At 48.3% G+C, this 23,834-nt stretch overlaps 1 pseudogene; it reads right to left on the reverse strand.

Annotated features, from left to right (window-relative positions):
• Positions 1 to 213: 213 nt before the first annotated feature.
• On the reverse strand, positions 214 to 2,080 carry LOC147662856 (uncharacterized; annotated as a pseudogene).
• Positions 2,081 to 23,834: the final 21,754 nt, after the last annotated feature.

Below are 23,834 nucleotides of genomic sequence, written 5' to 3' on the forward strand. Positions count from 1 at the left end.
TACAAAGACTCTCTTTCAGGATCCAGTGCTTAGCCGCCTGGACTACTGTAATGGGCTACTTATATCAGCAAATGACAACTTGCTAAGTAGACTCCAGGAGGCTCAGAATACTGCTGCTAGGCTGGAGGAACAAGCCTGTCCCAAGTCTTGTTCTGGCCTAGTGTCCTGCAAGGGGAATATCATGGGCAAAGGTGAGAAGGAAACCCCTAAACTTCAAAGGTATAACCAACCTCTTGGTGGCACCAGGCTTGGGGTCTCTAGCCTCTGAGTAAAGGAGCCCATCATCCCAATAAACTTTATGGGCACCTTGAGCATTCCTTGCAGCCTCAGCAGCAGCTAGCTGTCTGAGGGGTTCAAGTGAAGGGCAATCTAATTGGGCCTGCCCCAGGTCTGCCCTTGAGGGTCCCCCTGTCCCCAGAAACTCAACCTGATCTGGTTCAAGCTCCTCAGAGACAGTCTCCTCTTGGACTGCAGAATCAGTTTCCTGTGAAACCTGATCCTCAACCTTGGGCAAGTGGGAAGGCACAGCCTTAACCCTCTTGCTCCTTCTCTTGGGTTGTGGTTGGTCTAACGTTTCAAGATCCACCACTGGTTCAGGAAGGCACTTCTTAGCCTGAGACCTTGTCACTGCAAGGACATCAGCTGAAATCCCTAGCATTTCTGCATGAGTCCTGTACTCCACTTCTGACCAAACTGCGCTTTCAAGATCATTGCCTAACAGACATTCTACTGGGAGGTCTGCACTCACAACAACTTTCTTTGGGCCATTTACCCCTCCTCAGGAGAAGTTCACAACAGCCACACTATGTGAAGTAGTGGAGTTGCTTGCATTGGTCACTAGGTAACTTTCACCTAGTACAATCTGACCAGGGTCCACAAAGTCAGGTGTCACCATAGTGACACTGGCACAAGTGTCCCTGTAGGCCTGAGCCAGTTTCTCATTGATTAAAGGTGTCTGTCTATACTTGCCCAGGTTACTGGGGCTCACAGTAGTGGACAAGGTCAAGTCCATATCATAGAGCAGAACAGCTTGTGTAGGGATTCTGACTAGGCCAGACTCCATCTCAGTACCCAAGGTTAACCCCACTAACCCCTTAGGTTGTGCACTACCACTGCTGACTGTACTAGGGGGTGCAGTTGCTTTAGGAGCTGCAGTGGCAGGAACTGGATTTTTCTTAGTGCATTCACTCCCCCAGTGTGAAACTGATTTGCAGGTATTACACCAAGGTTTCTTTGGGCCATCATTCTTCTTTTTCTTTTTGTCATTTTGGGAACCACCCTCCTTATTACTAGTTTGGGGGCCTGAAGACTTCTGGTCCTTTTCTTTATCTTTCTGATTCCCACCCTTCTGGTCTGTTTTCTTCTGGTCACTATGGTTCTGGGGTTTCTGCTTAATCCTTGTTCTGACCCATTTGTCTGCCTTCTTTCCCAATTCTTGGGGAGAGGTCAGATCAGAGTCAATAAGGTATTGATGCAACAGCTGGTTCTGACAGTTATTAAGGATCTGCTCTCTCATTATAAGATTGTACAATCCTGTATAGTCTGAGACTTTACTTCCCTGCAGCCAACCCTCCAAAGCCTTAGTGGCACAATCTACAAAATCAGTCCAGTCCTGAGTCTGTGCTTTTTGGGTGTCTCTGAACAATAACCTGTATTACTCAGTGGTTAGGCCAAACCCTTCAATAAGAGCACTCTTCAGGACAGAGTAGTTTTTGGCATCCTCAGGTCTAACTGTGAGGAGCCTATCCCTCCCTTTCTCAGAAAAGGAGTACCATAAAATTGCAGCCCACTGGTCCTGAGGAACCTGCTGTACCATGCAGTTTCTCTCAAGAGCAGTCATCGATTTGTGGATGTCATCCCCTTCCTTGTAGGGGGGCACAATGTTTGTCAGGTTTCTATTATCATAGGCCCTGTCTTTCTCTTTAGTAACTTTGCTGCCACCAGTGGCATCTAAGCCGCACAACTTTTGTTCTCTTGCTAAAGCAAGTTTAGCTTGAGCCAAGGCTATCTCTTCCCTCTCTATCTGGAGTTGGACAGCCCTCATCCTGGCCCTATGCTCTTTCCTCTGGGGGGAAGTCATTCCCCTTTGAGATCTTCTTGAGACACTAGAAACATGAGAGTCCCCTGATGGAGATCTCACCCTTCTGTTGCCTGGGAGGATTATGTGTTGGGTCCTGAGGAGGTGCTGGCCCTCTTCATTCCCCAGTGGGTCTAAGTTGGCCTGGTTAAGCCTGGCAACTATAACCTGGTTCACCCTCTGATCCTGATTCTAAGGCTCCTCTATCTCTGAGCCTTCTTCCTCCTCTACCTCCTCCTCTTCTTCTTCTTCTGGAGAAATCTCATTCTCAGGGGAGTTCACCCCCTCTCCTGTCTCTAAGGGAGCCTGACTCACCTTATCTAAGTCATCCTTTTCCAGGATGGCTATCAGGGAAGGAATGGTAGGGTCTCTGCCCTTTTTTAGCCCCCTTGCAGTGCACAAGGCACCCACGTCTTTGTGGCTAAGGTTGTCATATCTGGAAGTTGCTTTGGTAGGGTCAACTGTCACAGGGAGAGAGCCTGAGGCTCCACCTGCATCAGACATGACTGCTAGTGAGGTGTAAGTGGTGCACTTACCTACACTAAGTGTTTTCCTACTGTACCTTGCTAGTGAGTTGTAGTCAGGGTGTGCTAATCCCTTTAATCTATAACTACTAAGTTCAGTAGAACTTAATATGCTAAGCTTTTGATTTATATGTACCTAAGGTACTTGATGTGATCTTTCAATTTCATAAAAGCTTGCAATGCTAAAACAACAGCAAGCTCAAATCCGCACCGCTGCGCACCAATGTGAGAAGTTGGCCTGATATATGATGTTTCCAATTCTGGAACCACCTTGTATCAGTCCAAACAATCCCTAATGGTGTCTGGTTGTAAGTCAACCTTGTTAGACAAGCTATCTTAGGGGTAGCATGGACTAAGCAGCCCTAAAGGCTTAACTTAAGAGGTCGTGTTAAGCGAGCTGTTCTACCACATACAATCCTGTAATCAAATGAAAGGACACTACACAAGTATATATTATAAAAATATATGTGTTTATTTCTAAAATGATCCCCAGTACTCTTTATGAGCAAAGGGGCACAAGTGTTAAATCAAAAGCACAGTCTAACATACAAAGTTGCACAATTATGGATGAGGGCGGGTGGCCACTCAGACCATATACTAAAAAAGTGGTATAAGAGATACCAATCAAACAGTGGTTAGGCCTAGGGCTAGAAAATCGCTGGGAGCAGTCTGGACTAGCAATGCTGAAGTCGGGAAAAGCCCGCGGGATTCGGGTGCAGCATGTAAAGTGCGGCTTGCACCAATGCAAAGTCAATGGTGCGTAAAAGTTACACAAAGTTAGTTTAAGGATACTTCCGCGGAACCTAGAGGAACAAAACTTAAGACACAGACCCTAGAGGTGTGTACCAGTGTAGGAACACTGGCGTTGGAATGTTACCTCACCCACAGGAAGCGGGTGCACAGGGTCGAAGTGGCGCCGGGTTTTGACACGCAGGCTCTTGGTGCTTGGAGCGGAAGATGCTGCAGGCGATGGGAAACAGAAGTGTCCGGTGTGATCCAAGGGTGGATCGAAGTCAAAAAGTATCTGAAAGCAGAGAGGACAGAGTCTGGGTCACTCAGCAGTGACCAGGGTGGAACCAGGACGGAACCAGGCAATGTCGGGCGCACTCAGATGGTTGTCGAGGAGCTTCTCTCCGTTGTCACGTGGGCTCTGGGGCATCTGCGATGTCTAGGAGCAGGTCACTATCTGTCTCACACAGGCTCTCGCCGTCAGCGCCGTCGGCTTCAAGATTGGAGCAAACAGCACTTGGCAAAAGCAATCCACGCGGAACCGGGAGATTGCTTCTCACTCAGACCAGGAGGGTCAGAGCGGGGGCTCCTTTTCACAGGAGCTGGTGCAAATCTGGAGCAACCAGAAAAGCAAGTCGGTTTAAGGTTTTCGTCGGCACAGGGGCCACAAGCCAGCTGGCAAGTGACCGGGCCAACGCGTTGAGCCAACACCAGCAGAAGGGCCCTGTGAGAAGTTGGCCTGATATGTAGTGTTTCCAATTCTGGAACCACTGGGTATCAGTCCAAACAAACCCCAAAGATGTCAGGTTGTAAGTCAACCTTGTTAGACAAGCTATCCTAGTGGTAGCATGGACTAAGCAGCCTTAAAGGCTTAACTTAAGAGGTCGTGTTAAGCGAGCTGTTTTACCACATACAATCCTGTAATCAAATGAAAGGACACCACACAAGTATATATTGTAAAAATATATGTATTTATTTCTAAATTACTCCCCAGTACTCTTTATGAGGAAAGGGGCACAAGCGTTAAATCAAAAGCACAGTAAAACATATAAAGTTGCACAATTATGGATGAGGGCGGGTGGCCACTCAAACCATATACTAAAAAAGTGGTATAAGGAACACTTATCGAACAATGGTTAGGCCTAGGGCCTAGAGATTCGCTGGGAGCAGTCTGGACTAGCAATGCTGAAGTCGGGAGTAGCCCACAGGAGACGGGTGCAGCACGGAAAGTGCGGCTCGCACCAATGCAAAGTCAATGGTGCGTAAAAGTTGGATAAAGTGAATTAAAAGATACTTCCGCTGAACCTAGAGGAACAAAACTTTAGACACAGACCCTAGAGGTGTGTTCCAGTGTAAGAACACCGGCGTTGCAAAGTTACCTCACCCACAGGCCGTGGGTGCACAGGGTCGAAGTGGCGTCGGGTTCTGTCACGCAGGTTCTTGGTGCTTGAAGCTGTTGCAGCTGCAGGCGCTGTGAAGCAGAAGTGTCCGGTGCGATCCAAGGGTGGATCGAAGTTGAAAAGTACCTGAAAGCAGAGGGGACAGAGTCTGGGTCACTCAGCAGTGACCAGGGTGGAACCAGGACGGAACCAGGCAATGTCGGGCGCAATCAGGTGGTTGTCGATAGGCTTCTCTCCGCTGTCACGTGGGCTCTGGGGCATCTGCGACGTCCAGGAGCAGGTCACGATCTGTCCCACGTAGGCTCTCGCCATCAGCACCGTCGCCTTCAAGATTGCAGCAAACAGCACTTGGCAAAAGCAATCCACGCAGAACCGGGAGATTGCATATCACTCGAACCAGGAGGGTCGGAGTGGGGGCTCCTTTTCACAGGAGCTGACGAAGATCTGGAGCAACCAGAAAAGCAAGTCGTATTTCAAGTTTCGTCGGCACAGGGGCCACAAGCCAGCTGGCAAGTGACCGGGCCAACGCGTCGAGCGCACACAAGCAGAAGGGCCCCACGCAGCACTCGTCGAGTGTGGAGGGGTGAGCTTTGGTGCAAGTGGAGCTCGGGGTTGGGGCTTCTTAAACCCCGGTGCACAGCTTCGATGATCACTTGTGGGCTGCACGGTCAGCGTCTCGTGGCCTTTTCAAGATGGCGTGCCCCACGCTTCCGGTCGCCTCCACTGGTCTCAGCTCTGCAGGGACTGTGGATCGGGCAGGGAGAAGGCAGGCAAGCTTGATCTCGTCGATCTCTGTCGCTCGAGTCCCGGCGGGAACGGCAACAAAGAAAGGGTCGAGGGCTGGATGGTACCTGTTTGCACAGGGTGGTCACTCCTTGACCACAAGGGAGATTCTTCAGTCTTCTCACGTTGTGTAGAAAGTCGAAGGGTCCAGAATTCATTTCTTATGTTTCTTCAGGATGATCTGAGTTGCATTGGCACTGCTCCCCCTCTTATTCGAATCTGGGGGGTTGGACATCCTGCTAGGTCCCCTCCTATGGGTGGGACCCAGGAAGGGGGTGGTTACACCCCTCTCCTTTGATCCTGGCCGCGCTGGGACAGGGGCTGGGAGGCCCCAGAACCGGTTTGGCCGGATTATGCAAGGGGCAGCCTTGTGCTCCCCAGGCAGTGTCTGGTTTCTTTGAAACCTCCCTACTACAATCCACTATCTCCTGTCTGGGGTGGTTTGACACCGCCCTGCGACAGGAAACCCTTTGTCCAGGCCACCATATGCTGAGTTTCGGTCAGCAGCAGGAGGCCAGACCCGTGTCTGTGGCAGGGGCATCCATTTTGTGGATCTGAGGCTCATTTTAAATCAACCGCGTTTCAGTAAAGTAACATGTCTTCTCCCTCTAGAAGGGTGGAATGCTACCCCCGTCGCCAGAACTGGCGAGGGGGTAGTATTCCAATTCGTATGACACCTTACACGACATGTTTTGATAAAGCCAAACCAAAGTTGCTATATAACCGCGAGGATTATAAGGCGCTTAAGAGTATATGGTATGGCATTATCCCGGATCAGCTTAGGGAGTTGTTCCCGACAGCTGCAGACAGGCTCAGCTCATGCCAGAGCTCCATCTCACATAAAACCACGCACTCTGCCTCCAGGATTGATGAGGCCTTCCATAGGAGTGGCTCACAGGCTATATATGTGTCCAGATATAGGTTTAGATATAGGTATACTATATCTAAGCAAGGGGTGATTACACCCACTTGCCCCAGCTGAGTGATCAGCCAGTTGTGTCAATTTAAGAACCAGCCAGGGGTGGCAAAAGCTATGCTTCAGCCCCTGGTAGGCCTTGGTGGCACCTATGCCCTGAGCACCTATAGTGCATGGTACAGGGGCTGACAAGGAGTCCATTTCCAATTGTGGTATGTACCTATAGCACATGTATTATAAATTTAGAGAGAGAACAGCAGGCTGGGGGTCTGATTGGCAGGCCCACAGCCTCAGTAAGTCGAAAACCAGTGAAGCAAAAAGCAAAAAATGGGGAGACCATAGGATAGCAGACCCTACTCTCCTACACAGGTGTCATACGAATTTGAATACTACCCCCTCGCCAGTTCTGGCGACGGAGGGAGCATTCCACCCCTCTGGAGGGAGAAGACATGTTACTTACTTAAACGCGGTTGATTTTAAAAGAGCCTCAGATCCACAAAATGGATGCCTCTGCCACAGACACGGGTCTGGCCTCCTGCTGCTGACCGAAACTCAGCAGATGGTGGCTTGGACAAAGGGTTTCCTGTCGCAGGGCGGTGTCACACCACCCCAGACAGGAGATAGTGGATTGTAGCAGGGAGGTTTCAAAGACACCAGACACTGCCTGGGGAGCACAAGGCTGCCCCTTGCATAATCCGGCCAAACCGGTTCTGGGGCAAACCAGCCCCCTTCCCAGCGCGGCCAGGATCAAAGGAAAGGGGTGTATCCACCCCCTTCCTGGGTCCCACCCATAGGAGGGGACCTAGCAGGTAATCCAGCCTACCAGATTCGAATAAGAGTGGGAGCAGTGCCAATGCATCAGATTATCCTGAAGAAACATAAACGAAACTCTGGACCCTTCGACATCCTACTCAACGTAGAAGACTGAAGAATCTCCCTTGTGGTCAAGGAGTGACCACCCTGTGCAAACAGGCACCATCCAGCACCTCAACCCTTGCTTTGTTGCAGTTCCCGCCGGAACTCGAGCGACAGAGATCAACAAGATCAAGCTTGCCTGCCTTCCTCCAGCCCGATCCACAGTCCCTGCAGAGCTGAGACCCGTGGAGGCGACCGGAAGCGTGGGGCACGACATCTTGAAAAGGCCACGAGACGCTGAATGTGCAGTCCACGAGTGACCCTAGAAGCTGTACACCAGAGTTTGAGAAGCCCCAACCCTGAGCTACTCCTGCACCGAAGCCACCCCCTCCACACTCGACGAGTGCTGCGGGGGGCCCTTCTGCTGGTGTTGGCTCGACGCGTTGGCCCGGTCACTTGCCAACTGGCTTGTGGCCCCTGTGCCGACGAAAACCTTAAACCGACTTGCTTTTCTGGTTGCTCCAGATTTGCACCAGCTTCTGTGAAAAGGAGCCCCCGCTCTGACCCTCCTGGTCTGAGTGAGAAGCAATCTACCGGTTCCGCATAGATTGCTTCTGCCAAGTGCTGTTTGCTCCAATCTTGAAGCCGACGGTTCTGACGGCGAGAGCCTGCATGGGACAGATCGTTACCTGCTCCTGGACATCGCAGATGCCCCAGAGCCCACGTGACATCGGAGAGAAGCTCCTCGACAACCATCTGAGTGCGCCCGACATTGCCTGGATCCGTCCTGGTTCCACCCTGGTCACTGCTGAGTTACCCAGACTCTGTCCCCTCTGCTTTCAGATACTTTTCAACTTCGATCCACCCTTGGATCACACCGGACACTTCTGCTTCCCATCGCATGCAGCATCTTCAGCTCCAAGCACCAAGAGCCTGCGTGTCAAACCCCGACGCCACTTCGACCCAGTGCACCCGCTTCCTGTGGGTGAGGTAACATTGCAACGCCGGTGTTCCTACACTGGTACACACCTCTAGGGTCTGTGTCTTAAGTTTTGTTCCTCTAGGTTCCGCGGAAGTATCCTTAAACTAACTTTGTGTAACTTTTACGCACCATTGACTTTGCATGGGTGCAAGCCGCACTTTACGTGCTGCACCCGAATCCCGCGGGCTTTTCCCGACTTCAGCATTGCTAGTCCAGACTGCTCCCAGCGATTCTCTAGGCCCTAGGCCTAACCACTGTTCGATTGGTATCTCTTATACCACTTTTTTAGTATATGGTCTGAGTGGCCACCCGCCCTTATCCATAATTGTGCAACTTTGTATGTTATACTGTGCTTTTGATTTAACGCTTGTGCCCCTTTGCTCATAAAGAGTACTGGGGATTATTTTAGAAATAAACACATATATTTTTATAATATATACTTGTGTGGTGTCCTTTCATTTGATTACAGGATTGTATGTGGTAGAACAGCTCGCTTAACATGACCTCTTAAGTTAAGCCTTTAAGGCTGCTTAGTCCATGCTACCCCTAGGATAGCTTGTCTAACAAGGTTGACTTACAACCAGACACCATAAGGGATTGTTTGGACTGATACAAGGTGGTTCCAGAATTGGAAACATCATATATCAGGCCAACTTCTCACACCTGGGCCAGACATGTACATAAGCCATCAACGGTATGGCACCTCAGCCACACAATAGCAGATTGTGGGGAGAGATTGGAACCAGGCATGTGCAAAGGAGGCAAGTGACCCATGAATGAGAATGTACACAATGCCAAGTGTGGAGTGGATGTGCTGGCCAGACTGCAGTATGCAGACCTCAGACATATCCATGTTGACATACACTGCTGGTGTTTGAAGTGTAGTGGACAGTGGACACAACCATGTTCCTCAGCCAGTGGGGAAGATCAAGGAAATGTAGATTATTACGTCCCCCCCTGTAAGCGTGAGCAGAGTGTGCTGGCCCAGCGTATGCACGGCTAGTGTAGGGGTGTGAATAAAAAGCACGTAGCTCTGGGCGTGGTTCTCTTCTGGAATGGCCAATGTGTCTGCCAGGGCGGCGCTTCTCACCCCACCACGAGCCAACAGCGTGAGCGGTGTTGCCTGCGATCCTGTGTGCCTGCAGCACCCCAGGCCACTGGTCCCCAGACCCTTCTTTCCCGCCCCACATCACCCAGGGCTCACTGCTCACCTGCCGACACTGGCATGTGTCAAAGAGGGCCCACCACGTGCCGGTGCAATCTCCAAGTCCGAGGCCCGTAACCTTGGCAGCCTCCTCAGACCATCGCTGACCTCCACGACACAGGCCCCCAGCACTCCTTTCTCGTTGACGTACCCGACCGCTGCCTCCGGCCTACACTGCAGTCTAGAAGGTCACACATTTGGAACTTGATATCATGATGGCCAAGTTCATATGTTAATGGGACGTTTGATATCACTGTACTCCCTTTGATGTGGTGCCACCAACTCTGGGCATAGCATTCCAGTGACACGTGTCTGTGGTCCCTTGCTGACTACTGCCTTCGGCCTACACTGTGGTCAAGTAGGTCACACATTTGGAACTGAGTCTTGATTTCTCAATGGCAGAGTTCATATCATTGTGACCAAGGAGAGGAGTAAGAGGAAGACTCGTTTCCGGCCAGATGGAAAAAGGATTATCGGTACGGAGGTGATCGAACACTACCAACATCTGCTCTCATGTCACTAACTCTTTGCATCGCCAGTCAACGACACGTGGCTGTGGGCCCCTGCTGACGGCTGCCTCCGGCCTACACTGCGGTCAAGTAGGTCACACATTTGGAACTGAGCCTTTATTTGTTTATGGAACAGTTTATATCATTTTGCAGGCATCATCCCAGACTGCATCCCCTTTCAGCTCTGGTGCCACTAAGTCTGTGCATCGCAACCAATGACATGTGGCTTTGGGCACCTGCTGACCGCTGCCTCTGGCCTACACTGCAGTCAAGTAGGTCACACATTTACGTCTGAGCCTTGATTTATTTATGGAAGAGTTTATATCATTGTACAGGCATCATCGCAAACTACATCTCCTTTCAATCAATCAATCAATCAATTAGTCATTTGTCATCAGTCATTTGTAGAGAGCACTAATCACCAGTGAGGGTCTCAAGGCGCTGGTGGGTGAGCAGCTACTGCTTGAACAGCCAGGTCTTGAGAAGTGTCCTGAAGGTTAGCAGGTCCTGGGTCTGTCGCAGCTGTGTGGGGAGGGAGTTCCATGTCTTGGTGGCGAGGTAGAAGAAGGATCTGCCGATGGTGGAGGTCCTGTGGTTGCGTGGGGCATGGCGAGGGCGAGGTCAGCAGAGCGAAGCTGGCGGTTCGGGGTGTAGAAGGTGAGACACTTGTTGAGGTATGCTGGTCCGGCGTTGTGTAGTGCTTTGTGGGCATGGGTGAGTAGCTCGAAGGTGATCCTCTTGTTGACTGGGAGCCAGTGCAGGTCTTTCAGGTGGGTAGTGATGTTGGTGTGGCGGGATAAGTCAAGGATGAGGCGTGCGGATGCGATCAGTATGCGTTAGAGTTTCTTCTGGAGTTTGACCATGGTCCCGTCATAGAGGGCGTTGCCGTAGTCCAGTCTGCTGCTGACGAGGGCCTGAGTGACCGTCCTTCTGGTGCTGGTGGGGATCCATCTGTAGATCTTGCGGAGCATGCGGAGGGTGTTGAAGCAGGAGGAGGAGACGGCGTTGACTTGCTGAGTCATTGAGAGCAATGCGTCCAGAATAAACCCCAGGTTGCATGCGTGGTCGGTGGTTTTGGGTGCGGCTCCCAGGGCGGCTGGCCACCAGGAGTCGTCCGAGGCGGAGGGAGTGTATTTGAGGATGAGGACCTCTGTCTTGTCTGAGTTGAGTTTCAGGCAACTGGTCTGCGTCCAGCTGGCGACGACCTTTATTCCTTCATGGAGGTTGGTTTTGGCAGTGGTTTTGGTGAGTGAGAAGATCGGTTGAGTGTCATCGGCATAGGAGACGATGTTGAGGTTGTGCGAGCGGACGATGTTGGCGAGCGGTGCCATGTAGATGTTGAAAAGGGTAGGGCTGAGGGATGATCCTTGGGGTATGCTGCAAATGATCTTGGTGGCTTCGGAACGGAAAGGGAGGAGGCGGACCCTCTGGGTTCTGTGAGTGAGGAAGGAGGTGGTCCAGTCCAGAGTTTTGTCGCGTATTCCTGCGTCGTGTAGGTGTGTGTGTAGGATGTGGTGGCAGACGGTGTTGAAGGCGGCCGAGAGATCCAGGAGGATGAGGGCAGCGATTTCACCATTGTCCAGTAGGGTCCTGATGTCATCTGTGGCAGTGATGAGGGCAGTTTCGGTGCTGTGATTGCTTCGGAATCCAGTTTGGGATGGGTCTAGGATGTTGTTATCCTCGAGGAAGTGGATCAGTTGCCTGTTGATGATCTTTTCGATAACTTTCACCAGGAAAGGAAGAAGGGAGATTTGCTGGAAGTTCTTGAAGTCCCTTGGGTCCGCTGTGGGTTTCTTGAGTAGGGAGTTGATCCCGGCGTGCTTCCAGTACAGACATATTACGACAAGATATTTATGGACCAGAGTTGTGTGATCACATCTTTATGATTGCAGCCACTGTAAAGAAGTACTTACAAGAAGCAGTACAAGTGGTGCCAAATGTGTATTTTGTGTGTGAGAAGAATGCTTATGTCCAATTGCCACTGAATTGGTATGGTACATGTTATGTGGCTGTTGTGTTCCCTAAGATACACCATGAGGAGAATTTGAAACCTTTAGAGGAGAAGTCTCTGCATAGAGAGAAACGCGGCACAAGTGCAGGAGAGATTAGGGGACATGTGTTTTGAGCATTGATACCCACTTTGGGAGTTGTTTTTGAATGATGTTAAGATCAGAAAATTGTCAACCATAGTAAGTAAGTTGTCAGTTAATACAGCTCAGTTTATTACTCGTAAATGGAGGGAGGGTCTTGATAAGAGCAATGGTGATGCAAAACTGTCTTGCTTTAGATGTGTTATTAGCAAAGGAAAGCGAAGTCTGTAAAATGCTGAGGGGTCAACAGTACTGTATTAATATCCCAGACCACAGTAGGGATCTGAGGAAGTATATAAGTAACATCACTGAGATACATCATGGGATACATGACTTGGCAACAGAGTGTGTTTGGATCAAGCTTGATAAATGATTTTGAAAAGATTGGAAGTAGGTTTGTAAACCTTGGGAAGGGAATTCTTGGGTATATTCTGAAGTCAATACTCATAGTTGTGGTTTGTGTCATCCTTTTGATGAAAACGGTGAAAGCTTTCCAGTGGCATAGGTCCAGACTAGTTGAAAATTCTCTTAGGCAGCGAGAGAGGAGACTTGAGAGACTGCAGGACAGTCACTATGACAACCTCAAGATATTGGAGAGGTTTCGACAGGGTAGATTGGCTACAACTTCTGTTTAGGGCGGTTCTTTCTGCAGGGACTAAAGTGAGTGTGATGACACTTGTCATCAGAGGGGGGATCTGATAGAGCACAAATTGCTATGTCGTTGTAGGAATGCATTATAATCATGAGTAGTCCGCACCTGTGCATAATCTTTTATTTTTGTTAACATTTGTGTCATTAGATTGGTTATTGTAATAATGCTAAAGGTGAAGTGAGAGGCATACCTGTATATAACATGGCGAAATCAGCATTTCAATTACAAATGATTAGATGTAAGCCATAATGTGAAAAATTGCCCATGACTAATGAACATTAATATTCGTATGCTTATGTAAAGCATTGACTTAAATGTGTCCTGTAACAGTGATCATGTGTGTCTTATTAAATGATGTGCTGTTTCTTATGTTGGCCAAATTCTGCAGGCCTCATATATATTCCTCCCTGCTGTTCTCGAGTTGGATTTGCTAGTAGAAATCATGTGTATGCAGAACTTGTTCTTTTTCACGTTTTCTGTTGCAGGTGGTGAAATGTTTCTTAGCTAGAATAAGGTCTTAGTTTTAGGAGTTAGGCTTAGGGAGGAAAAAATACATTGAACAGCGATGCTGATAATGTGGGATGGTGTTCTTTCTCACCGAAAAGAGCCTGGGAATCAAGGTCATCAAACCAACCCTGGGAGCATCGCTGCTGCATGGAAAGTTACCTACGAGGATGTGTCTTGCATGGATGAGGTGATGTTGTGTAGTATTGTGTTACGTTCTTTTTATCCGTTCTTGTATTGGACTTAGGGACAGAGTCCGGGGACTTTGGCCTTGCCTTGAGAAGAGAGAGCATCTTAGAAAAACTCTGTAGCTTCATGCTACCTGACCCATTCAGAGTGAATGGTCTTCTTGGGAAGCCTTCACTTGCTGACACCTTTTACAGTACTTGCATAGGGAATGCTAAGTAGAGATGTCACGTTAGTGGTAGAGTAGGGACAGATTAATGCTTTTCACCTATGAACCTTCGATGAAAAAGACTATAGACATTGGTGCTGTTATCTTCTGTGTCCTGATTTTGGAATTGGTTATTTTGTGTAGGCTGCACCACCTTAACTTCACCTGTAGGTTTGGCTTTCTAGTAGTTCCAATGCATTTCTGCAATCTCGTTTTAAGGTGTTTGTATATCCAGCTGTTTTTAGGTCTCGCCTACGCAGTACGCATGCACTACATAGGAGACCTCTTATAATCGATTTGGTTTTGATGGCAAAAACGTGCACGTATTGCATTGCTTTGAATGGCAACGCATGTACTTTTGGGGGTTCCTTTGCGGGAGCGAGCGGCGCCATGTGTTAGCAGTTATCACGCTCACTCCCGCAATGTAAACTCTGCGTATCCCTGCCGCACTTTCTCCACCCCTCCCACTTGTTAGGCTCGCCTTCCTTCCTCTCTTTCTGCTTGGGTTTCCAATTGGCTGCATGTAACGTTAGCATCGCCCGAGTTCAGATATGGATCCCTCGCACACAGTGTTTACTGGAAGGATGGCAGGGGGCGGTACAGCCAAGCCTACCTTCCAGAGCTACCCCTACGGTCCTGCTGCCCACCTCGGAGACGGATCGTCAGTCAGGGACGAGTTGCTGCTACAACGGCGGGCACACACTGAGCAGGAAGCAGCAAGTGTGAACGAGCCCATGGGTTTAGGTGCCGGGTTAAACAACCTGAGACCAAAAGACAACTCCCTACCAGTACAAACTTTTTGATTTCCTTCTCAGTTCATTCTGGAGCCCTCAGGTCCAGGTAGCAGCACCTTTCAGTCTTCTGCAGTGTCAACAGCCCCAGTCCTCAGTGCCTGCAGAGTCGGTGCTTTGCCCTGAGATGTTTGAAACCACTCGGGCCCACGAGTCAGCAGCCCACCCCCACTCCTCTTCTGGGTGGGTGTGAGCAACTGCTAGTGCTCTGTAGGGGGTGTGCGCAGCCCCCCAGTCTGATCATGTGAGAGCGTCCAGCCCCTGAGTCCAAGGTGACAGAGCGAGTGCAGTCTTCTCCGGAGGAGAGCGACCTTCAGTCCCTTGTCTGGGTGGCCCCTCTGTCTCCCCCGCCCGGTTCTTCTTCCTTGCTCTGCCCAGGAGGACAGCTCGCCTGGGCTCCCGCTGTTTGAGCACGCAGGGCTGCCTGGACCATCCCCTCACAGCTCCTCTTACTGGTGTACTCACAGACCATGGGCAGAGAAAGGAAGCAGCGGTGTGAGGGCGGAGAAGGCGGCAAAGGGACCTCCCTAGAACAGCATCTCCCTCTGGGCAGCTGGGCTCGTGGGGTGTCCGGGTCTGTCTCTGTGTGTCCCGGGCCGGGGACCTCAGGAGGTGAGGGATCTCATTACAGAGCCATGTGACAGGAGCGAGGAGCCTCAACCTCCAAGCACACAGCCCGTCCAGCCTGGGCAGCCCCAGGGCTCGAATCGGGGTACCACATGGGTGGACGGCATCCCCCCACTTATTTTACCGGAGGGACGCCGTCCCCCCTGCCAAACCGCTAGACTTCACTCCTTGGCCTCTCTGGGACGAGGAGCTCGGCACTTTTCGTGACGTCACTTCCTGTTGTCACGTCACTTCCGGTGACAGCGTCCCCCCACTTCTTTTTTTACGACTTGTGGCCTGGGCAGCCCCGTCTCTCTCCAAAGCTCAGGGGAGGGTGTCCTCTCTGCCTGGACTGGTACGGACACCTTGTAGAGGGAAATCCACACTTTATTTCGAAATAGCGCAATTTATAGCTAACTTAGTGGTATTTTGCATGTTTGTAAATTCTTGATGTTTTTTTCAGAAGGCAACAGAGGCAGTTGAAGATCAAGTTATTAACAGAAGACGATCACAGAAAGAAGTCAAGTGTCAAAGCTGGGATTAAAACACCACATACACCACCCACATATTATTTGTCCGTTCGACCACACTTCCCTGGGGGCAGCGAGGTTCGTAGAGTGGGCTATAAAAATTGCAGTCACTCAAGATTAAATGGCCTCTGAAAGAGAAACCGGATCGATCAGCGTCCATGTTCATCTGATATAGCCCAGAGAGCGGAGTTGATTGGCCAGGGCTTTATAAAGAACACTTTTGCGCTTGTTGACTAACACAAACTTTTGTTCAGAATTCGAAATAAAGGATTTGACATCCCCTTCAGACCACAAGACACCTACCTAGTGAAACACACTTCCTAATGATGACCCTTCCTTGACTGGTGGCAAAGAAGACGCAGGGGTCAGTCATGGGGTGAGGTCATTTTCAATCAAAGGAGACGCTTCTCCTCGCCTTTTGCATCCGCCAAATTAAGGTGTATACCGAGACTTTCATGCCTTGAGCACTGCAAGTCTTGTACTATTGCATCACACCACTCACCCTGCAGCCAATTACTTGTTTTACAAAAATGCGCTGCCAAAGTTTAAAAAAAAAAATGGACTGAATCGTTAAAATGCTGCAGATTGCCGTAGAAATGACACCAGACCGCCGTGACAAGATTAAAGAATGCCTCACTGGAGTCGAGACAACAGGACACAGCATGGCACATTCTGTAAATACTTGAGAAAGCATCTATTCATCAGCACCCCGCGGGCGTTAGGCTGGAGTTTGGTAACACAACTGTGTCTCCAACGCGAACAAAGTAAAAACTGCACTTTTCTCCGGGGGATATTCTTAGGGGAAACAGAAGTTAAGTTGGCATCAAAGACAGAAGTGGAAAACTTGTTTTAGCGTGGAGGCATCAATCTTCCCCTCCCTCCTTGCAGATGGATGTCAGAGCGAGGAGAAGTGCTGTCCTAAGTGCCTTTAATGTCAGTACCACACCATTCTCCGCACTGCATCCTCCTTCTGCAGTGCATAAGCGCATAAGCGCAGAGTGTTAATGGCCTCAGCTAAGATTTCCAGCCATGGGGCCACCATTTCGGACTACTACCTGCCCAATGGTGGTTACAGGGTCAGATAGACTCTGGGTCTCTCAAGTCCACCAAACTAGCCCACCATGCACAGCTGTATTCGTTTTTTTCCCCAGTCACCTGAATACTGCTGCGAATATGCATAGTGGGGCAAATAGTACGCAAACAACTGAGCTGGAGTCAGACACTCATTATGAAACTTCCCCTTTCCAGTGTATTTTCTTTGCTCACAGCACAAAAGTAGCAATTCAAATTTTAATCACCAATTCAAGATGTCAAAAAAACAAAATTAAAATCCAGAGACTGTCAACAATGTATCACAATTGTGAAATAAATCGCAGTGATTAACAGAAGTACCGAATCAGTGAATCACAACCTTGTATGGCAGAAATGTACTAAGGTGTTAACATTTCAAGCCCACCTAGCACTTTTTTTTAAACGCTCATTTCTCAAAAACTACTGAATGGATTTTCACTGAACCAATCAAAGCACACAATTTTGGAGTAAAGTTCTTATTGCATGCTAAATTTGAGGTAAATCCGTTCAGCAGTGTGTACGTGAAAGCACAATTAACATAGGAGCTAAAATTGGATCACACTTCTTTTTTTCACCCCTTTAACTTTTTTCCCTGGAAAAAATATGCATGAAAATTAGCAAGCCAGACCTCATCTGACTCAACTAAGAGACTCGGAAATTTGGTACAGATCTGTCCACGGTGCCAAAAGACCATCAAGTGAAAATACGTTTTCAACAAAAAGCTGTCCAGAACCATAACTACACACTGGTGACCTCAGTCCCTACTGGGCGATACCAAAGGGGATGATGGACGGAGCGTTTGAGTGGATAAAACCCTCATCCCCAGTCAACTGATCTGGGTTTAATCCATCACCATTCTTTAGCTCACTCCACCACCCCAGTTCAGATATGGCCATATGCAAATCAGTCTGACCATGTGCCTCATGGGAACAGTCCAACCCGAACTGCCAAGCCATGTCTTCTCTGGACCGGAACCAAGCATCCTGGGACCCAAGCTAGCTTAAATCCAGTGGCAAAGTGAGCAAGGGACCCACGTCTGGGCATACCCTGCCAACTTAGGGAGAAAAAAGCGATACCAAAGGGGATGATGGACAGAGCGTTTGAGCGAATCAAATACTCACCCCCGGTCAACTGATCTGGGTTTAATCCATCACCATTCTTTAGCTCACTCTACCACCCCAGTTCAGACATGGCAATATGCAAATCAGTCTGACCCTGTGTCTCATGGGAACAGTTCAGCCCAAATTGCCAAGCCATGTCTTCCCTGGACCGGAAACAAGCATCCTGGGACTGCTTTCAGATTCATAATCCTCATCAGCCAGGCTATCTTGAATCCAGTGGTAGAGTGAGCAAGGGACCCACGTCTGGGCATACCCTGCCAACTTAGGGCGAACAAAGCGACACCAAAGGGGATGATGGATGGAGCGTTTGAGCGAATCAAGCACTCACCACCAGTCAACTGATCTGGGTTTAATCCATCACAATTCTTTAGCTCACTCCACCACCCCAGTTCAGACATGTCCATATGCAAATCAGTCTGACCCTGTGCCTCATGGGAACAGTCCAGCCTGAACTGCCAAGCCATGTCTTCCCTGGACAGGAAACAAGCATCCTGGGACTGGTTTCTGGCTAATCAGCCGTCATCAGGCAGGCTATCCTAAATCCAGTGGTAGAGTGAGCAAGGGACCCACGTCTGGGCAAACCCAGCCAACTTAGGGCGAACAAAGTATTACCAAAGGGGATGATGGATGGAGCGTTTGAGCGAATCAAACACTCACCCCCAGTCAACTTGTCGGAGTAAGCCTCAGCAAGGCCTACCTGTGCAAGGGGTTCGCGCTTCTCTGCACGGAGTCCTCAGACCAATAGGAAGAAGTTGGCACAGAAACTGGAATAGAAAATACAAAGTTTAATAAACCTCATGAGGTGGAACTACATTCACACAGCACCCTCCCGTAATGTATGAAGTAGCACATCGAACAGAAGGAGCATAGTCCTTTTATACCCACACAAGGGCTCAACAGAAGGCGGTACAAGTATGGAAGAAGGTTTTATGTACATATAAGGTCATATAGAAATGCACAGTCGACAAGTAGGAGGGGTTAACAGTTTTCCAAGACTAGTAAACACATCCTGACAGTTACATACTACTAACAGCTGCAAGGACAGCTGCAAACTCAACTGGGCATGTGCGAAAGTGGAAGATGCTAAATATAGTTCATTTCGAGGCAGATTCCAAGAGCAGTTAACAGAAAGGTAGGACAGAGCAGATGGTAGCACATGGCAAACAAAATGGCTGACAGAAACACAAAATGGATTCCACAAAACGGGCAAGATAGTCTCTAGATAAAGATGGCTTCTGCTAATGCTAACCCGATCGCTGCCAATTTACAACAGATGACCCTTTTAGCATTAGCTGAAGACATTTGTTCCTCTGGGGTAATGCATCCCTTACATCTATTAGCATTATTTCGGCCACCTCTTTATTCAACATTTGTTGGGCCTTTGTTTCTGCAACATTCCTTTTGGCAGGTATACAAGCAGAGATGCAAATGGAGCAAAGCATTGGACCACATTGGATACAAACACAGCATGTAAAAAGTATTGTGAGTATTACACATAGGATAGTCAGTAGCTTCCAACCCCAAGCAGAAACCAGAGTCCAAAACCATCCAGCAAAAGTCCAAGTACCAGTCTCTGGATGGATTTCTGCAGCAATCTTATGCAGTTTTGATATTGCGTCATATACTGAAGGTGAGTGATCTGGTATGAATACACAGCAGCTGCTACCGATGATGCGACATGCACCACCTCGATCAGCCAGAACCACATCTAGAACCATTCTGTTCTGGAGAGCTACAATCCTTGCAATTTGCAGCTCCTCTGTAATTTTCCCAAGTGCAATAGCTGTCTGATTGGTAACAGCTTCCACAACTCTAGTCAATAGTCTTATTTTCCTACTGTTTAATGCAGCACCCGCAAAGAAGAAAAAACCTAAATTAAAATCGACGTATTGTTGCAGAGTAGTGTCAGTTTGGTCTACTTCGTCAGCACTTATTGTCCTTTTGTATCTATTTCTAGAGATGTCGTCGAATAATTTAAGGTCTCGGTGGTATGATGCAGGTGCCAGAAACACAGGGGGAAATTGAAAGAACACATAGCACACACCTGACCACCAAGCAGGTAGTTGATAATTTCCATGGCTACCACAGATAAAGTAGGTATTATGTGAGGCTTTAAAACTACTGTTGTTTACACCTTCAATAGTCAGTATTACAGTACATTCGCTTTTCCCCACTGGAATTCGCCCAATACTGCTTATACATAGATCTGCTTTAGCTCTGGTAACAGAAATCACAAATTGTTCATTATTGGTAAATGTTCTCATATTTGTGAAGACATATGGTGTTGAAATATTGTCCAGTTGATACTCTTCCCATTCCCATTTGGTCCCTTTGGCTTGAGGATAACCATCTTTATCTTGGTAGCATACTTTATTAAGGTGAAAAAGAAGCCCGCCTACTGTTCGTCTTCCAGATGCAAAAAAAAGCGCATACCAAGCTTGACAAGAACCGTTATGTGAAAAGGGAAGAGGAATAAAAGGTGTTCCTCCTTTCTTTTGATGTGCAGGTATCATCCCACATACCCAACAGTTGGTGGTAGTTGTGGCATTATGAGTATGATGCAACATCTGGATAAAGGTATTATTGAGGTAGGATTGTCGGTGCTTCTGCTCGTGATAGGGAAGCGTGAAGTAGTGATGTTCCATCGGTTCTGGGGTAGTGGCAACAAAAAGCTGTCGAGCAGAAGCCACTTTCTCAACAAACCAGGTGATCAAACCCTACAGCACAAATTATTCTTTTGTTATGCATTTTAGCAACAGCGTTAATTGATCTTTCTGCAAACTCGTTGAAACAATCGTTGGAGCTCTTATCCCTGGGCAGGCGCTGATTTCTTCACCGGGGGTCAAGACGGGTGTCGCTATATACAGGACTGATTCCCCACCCATTGCCACATCGGCATTCCGTTTCACTAACTCAGGGCGGTTGCTCAACCAGTCAATTTCGACGATGCAGACTCCTTCCATGGTTTCAGTTGGTATCGGGAAACTCCAGGAATCGTGTGGTCCGGGAAGACCTCCTCAGATTCTTCAGGTGATATGGCGTGGCCTTTCTCCGCATGCAGGATCTCTCGATGGTCGGTCAGTACAGCAGGTTCCACCAAGGCAGGTAGCACCTTCTTGCAGTGGGTGCTATGGATCCAGTTCTTTCTGTTTGTCACTCGAACTGCAGTCCTCTTTGCAAGGAGCACTTGCTCTGGTCCTCGCCATCTCAGCTCCAAGCTGTTCGACCTTTCAAAGACTTTCACCATTACATGGTCTCCGGGCCGGAGTTCATGGGCCTCACCTGTGGATCTGTCAGGAAGTGCTTCTCATTCCATAAAAGTTTGCAAACACCATATCTAGGGAAGAATTCATTCAAAAGCACCTTTGCTGTGGTGATAGCAGTATTATTCTTCATGGGATATGCCTCTATCCATTTACTGAAGGCACATACCACCACTAGAACATACTTCAGATTATTACAGCATTCAAGTTGGATATATTCCATTTGCAAAACTTCAAAAGGTACAGTCGGAGTAGCAAACCCTCCTGCAAGAGTTTGTGTCCCCTTTCCAGGATTGTAAAGCAAACAGATCAAACAAGACTGTGCTGGCAATTTCTGGATGCTCCCAAACTTGCGTAAGCAATTTCGTTATTGCTGAAGCTCCAACATGTGCCAGCCCATGTGCCATCTGAACCATAGGTTGTACAAAAGCTATAGGCAGCTTGCATTTGTTCATCTGTTTATTCCGCCAACAGCCCTTATCATCCAACTCTCCCTCTTCAGACTATTGCTCACGTTCTTTCACAGAAGCAGATTTCTGTATGTCTAGTACTTCTTGTCTAGCATAATGCCAACGTTCAGCTTGTGACTTCACTACATACATAGAAGTAGTGCTTCGCTGCATCGCAGTCTCACGAGCTCCGTGGTCTACAAAGGCATTGCCTTGTCCTGCCTCAACAGTCACTTTCTTGTGTACACTACACTTCACAATAGCTATTTTCTTTGGATATATCAGTGCTGTCAAAAGATTATGTACTAGTTCTCCGTGTATTATCTGCATCCCATGGGATGTAAGGGAGCCTCTTTCCTTCCAAAGCAGGCCAAAATCAGGGGCCACTCCAAAAGCATAGCGGCTATCTGTATAAATGTTCACACATAAGTCAGTGCTAAGCTCACAAGCTTGTGTCAAAGTTATTAGTTCAGCTGCTTGAGCTGACTTCTGTGGTATGCGAGCTGCCTCCACTACCGTGTGAATTGTTGTAATTGCATATGCAGCTGAGGTCGTACCATCTGGCAACTTCAAACAGGACCCATCAACCCACAATTCCCCATATACATCTGAAAGGGGCATATCTTGTAAGTCAACACGACCCTTTGTCTGTTCTTCAGTAAGGAATATACAATCGCGACTGAGGCTGAGTCATCGGGTATGGCAACAAAGTGGCTGGGTTTCATGTTGCGCATCTCTTCAGTGTAATGTGAGGGGCCAACAATGTCAATTTGTATCCTGTCAGACGAGCGCTAGTTAAATGCTGCGTCTTTGTCTGATTTAAAAGGGAATCAACCGCATGGGGTACTAGCACCAACAGTTTAAGTGGCAAAACTATACCTTCACTCTCGCTCCGGTGCCTCCTCGACTCACGGGTTCACACTCTGCGACTCTGGCCAATAGCTTGCTTAATCTCCACAACGGCCCCTCGCGGCGGGATGCCTGGCTTTCACGTTGTGGATACCCTGCCGGGATATCTCACAGGGGAATACCAGGACGGGTTCCCTAAGCAAGCGCCGGGAAACCCACTGCGGGTAGCTGTGCGCTATATAAGCTCAAATACATTTACATTTACATTTACTCTGACGTATTGAGACAGCTGTTGCTGCAACTGAATGGAAGCATCCAAGCAACGCACGAGCAACTGGATCAAGTACTGCTGAAAAATATGCACAGGGACGCTGCTTATCGCCGTGCGTCCGCACTAAAACTGTCGATGCGCATCCATATTTCTCATGTACATAGAGTGTAAAAGGCTTCATATAATCTGGAGTACCTAACACTGGTGCTGAACAAAGAGCTTTTCGTAACTGATGGAAAGCAGTCTCACATTCATCTGTCCATGGGACGGGCATTGGAGTGTCTTTAGTCAAAAGTGCTAGCTGGGGTTTAACAATGTGTGAAAAACCTAATATCCATTGCCTACAAAAAGAAGTAAGACCAATGAATGCACGGACCTCTTTTTGAGTAGAGGGTACTGGTGTGTCTAAAATTGCTTGAATGCGATCTGATGTAAGTGCACGGCCCTCCTTAGACAGAAAGTGACCTAAGTAGGTTACCTTCGGTCTACAATTTTGCAATTTCTTCCGTGACACTTTGTGAAGTAAGAAAAGAAAGCAAGGACAAAGTAAATTTTTCACACTGTTCAGGGGTATCGGCTGCCAACAAGATGTCATCGACATATTGTATGAGAACCACTCCTTCAGGTAAAGCAAAAGAATCAAGCTGTCTTTTCAATGCTTGGCTGTAAATGCTAGGACTTTCAGTATACCCTTTAGGAACTCTACAAAATGTATACGATCGATTATTCAAAGTGAAACCAAACAAATATTGGCTATCAGGATGAATAGGGATCGAAAAGAAAGCGTTCTTCAAGTCTATCACAGAGAATGTAGTTGCTGTCGGAGGAACCAAAGTAAGAAGTGTCTTTATGTCAGAAACCACAGGTATTGTGGTACTACAATCTTGTTCACTTCTCGCAAGTTTAAAATGAATCGGTAAATCCTAGTGTCAGTATCTTTTTTCAGAATAGGATGAATCGACTGTCACAGACATTGTATGGAACTTCCTCAGCAACCCCCACGGGGATGCCCTCACCAGGCGCTTTACAAATCGCTAAAATAAAATAAAAAAATAAAAATGAGATCATGGACAATACGTATGAGTGCTTCTTTGCCTTCCTTTGAAATATTGTATTGAGGCAAACGTGGCAGCACAGCGCTCTCCTTGACACTAACATGTTCTGGTGGAATAACCATTTGCCCTACATCAGAATCTGAAGTAGCCCACAAAGTACTAGGGAGTGAGGCTAATGCAAGATCCTCTTTAACAAGACAAGCTCTCTC

This window comes from Lissotriton vulgaris, unplaced genomic scaffold (assembly GCF_964263255.1).
Source record: "Lissotriton vulgaris unplaced genomic scaffold, aLisVul1.2 SCAFFOLD_430, whole genome shotgun sequence".
Lineage (NCBI taxonomy): Eukaryota > Metazoa > Chordata > Amphibia > Caudata > Salamandridae > Lissotriton > Lissotriton vulgaris.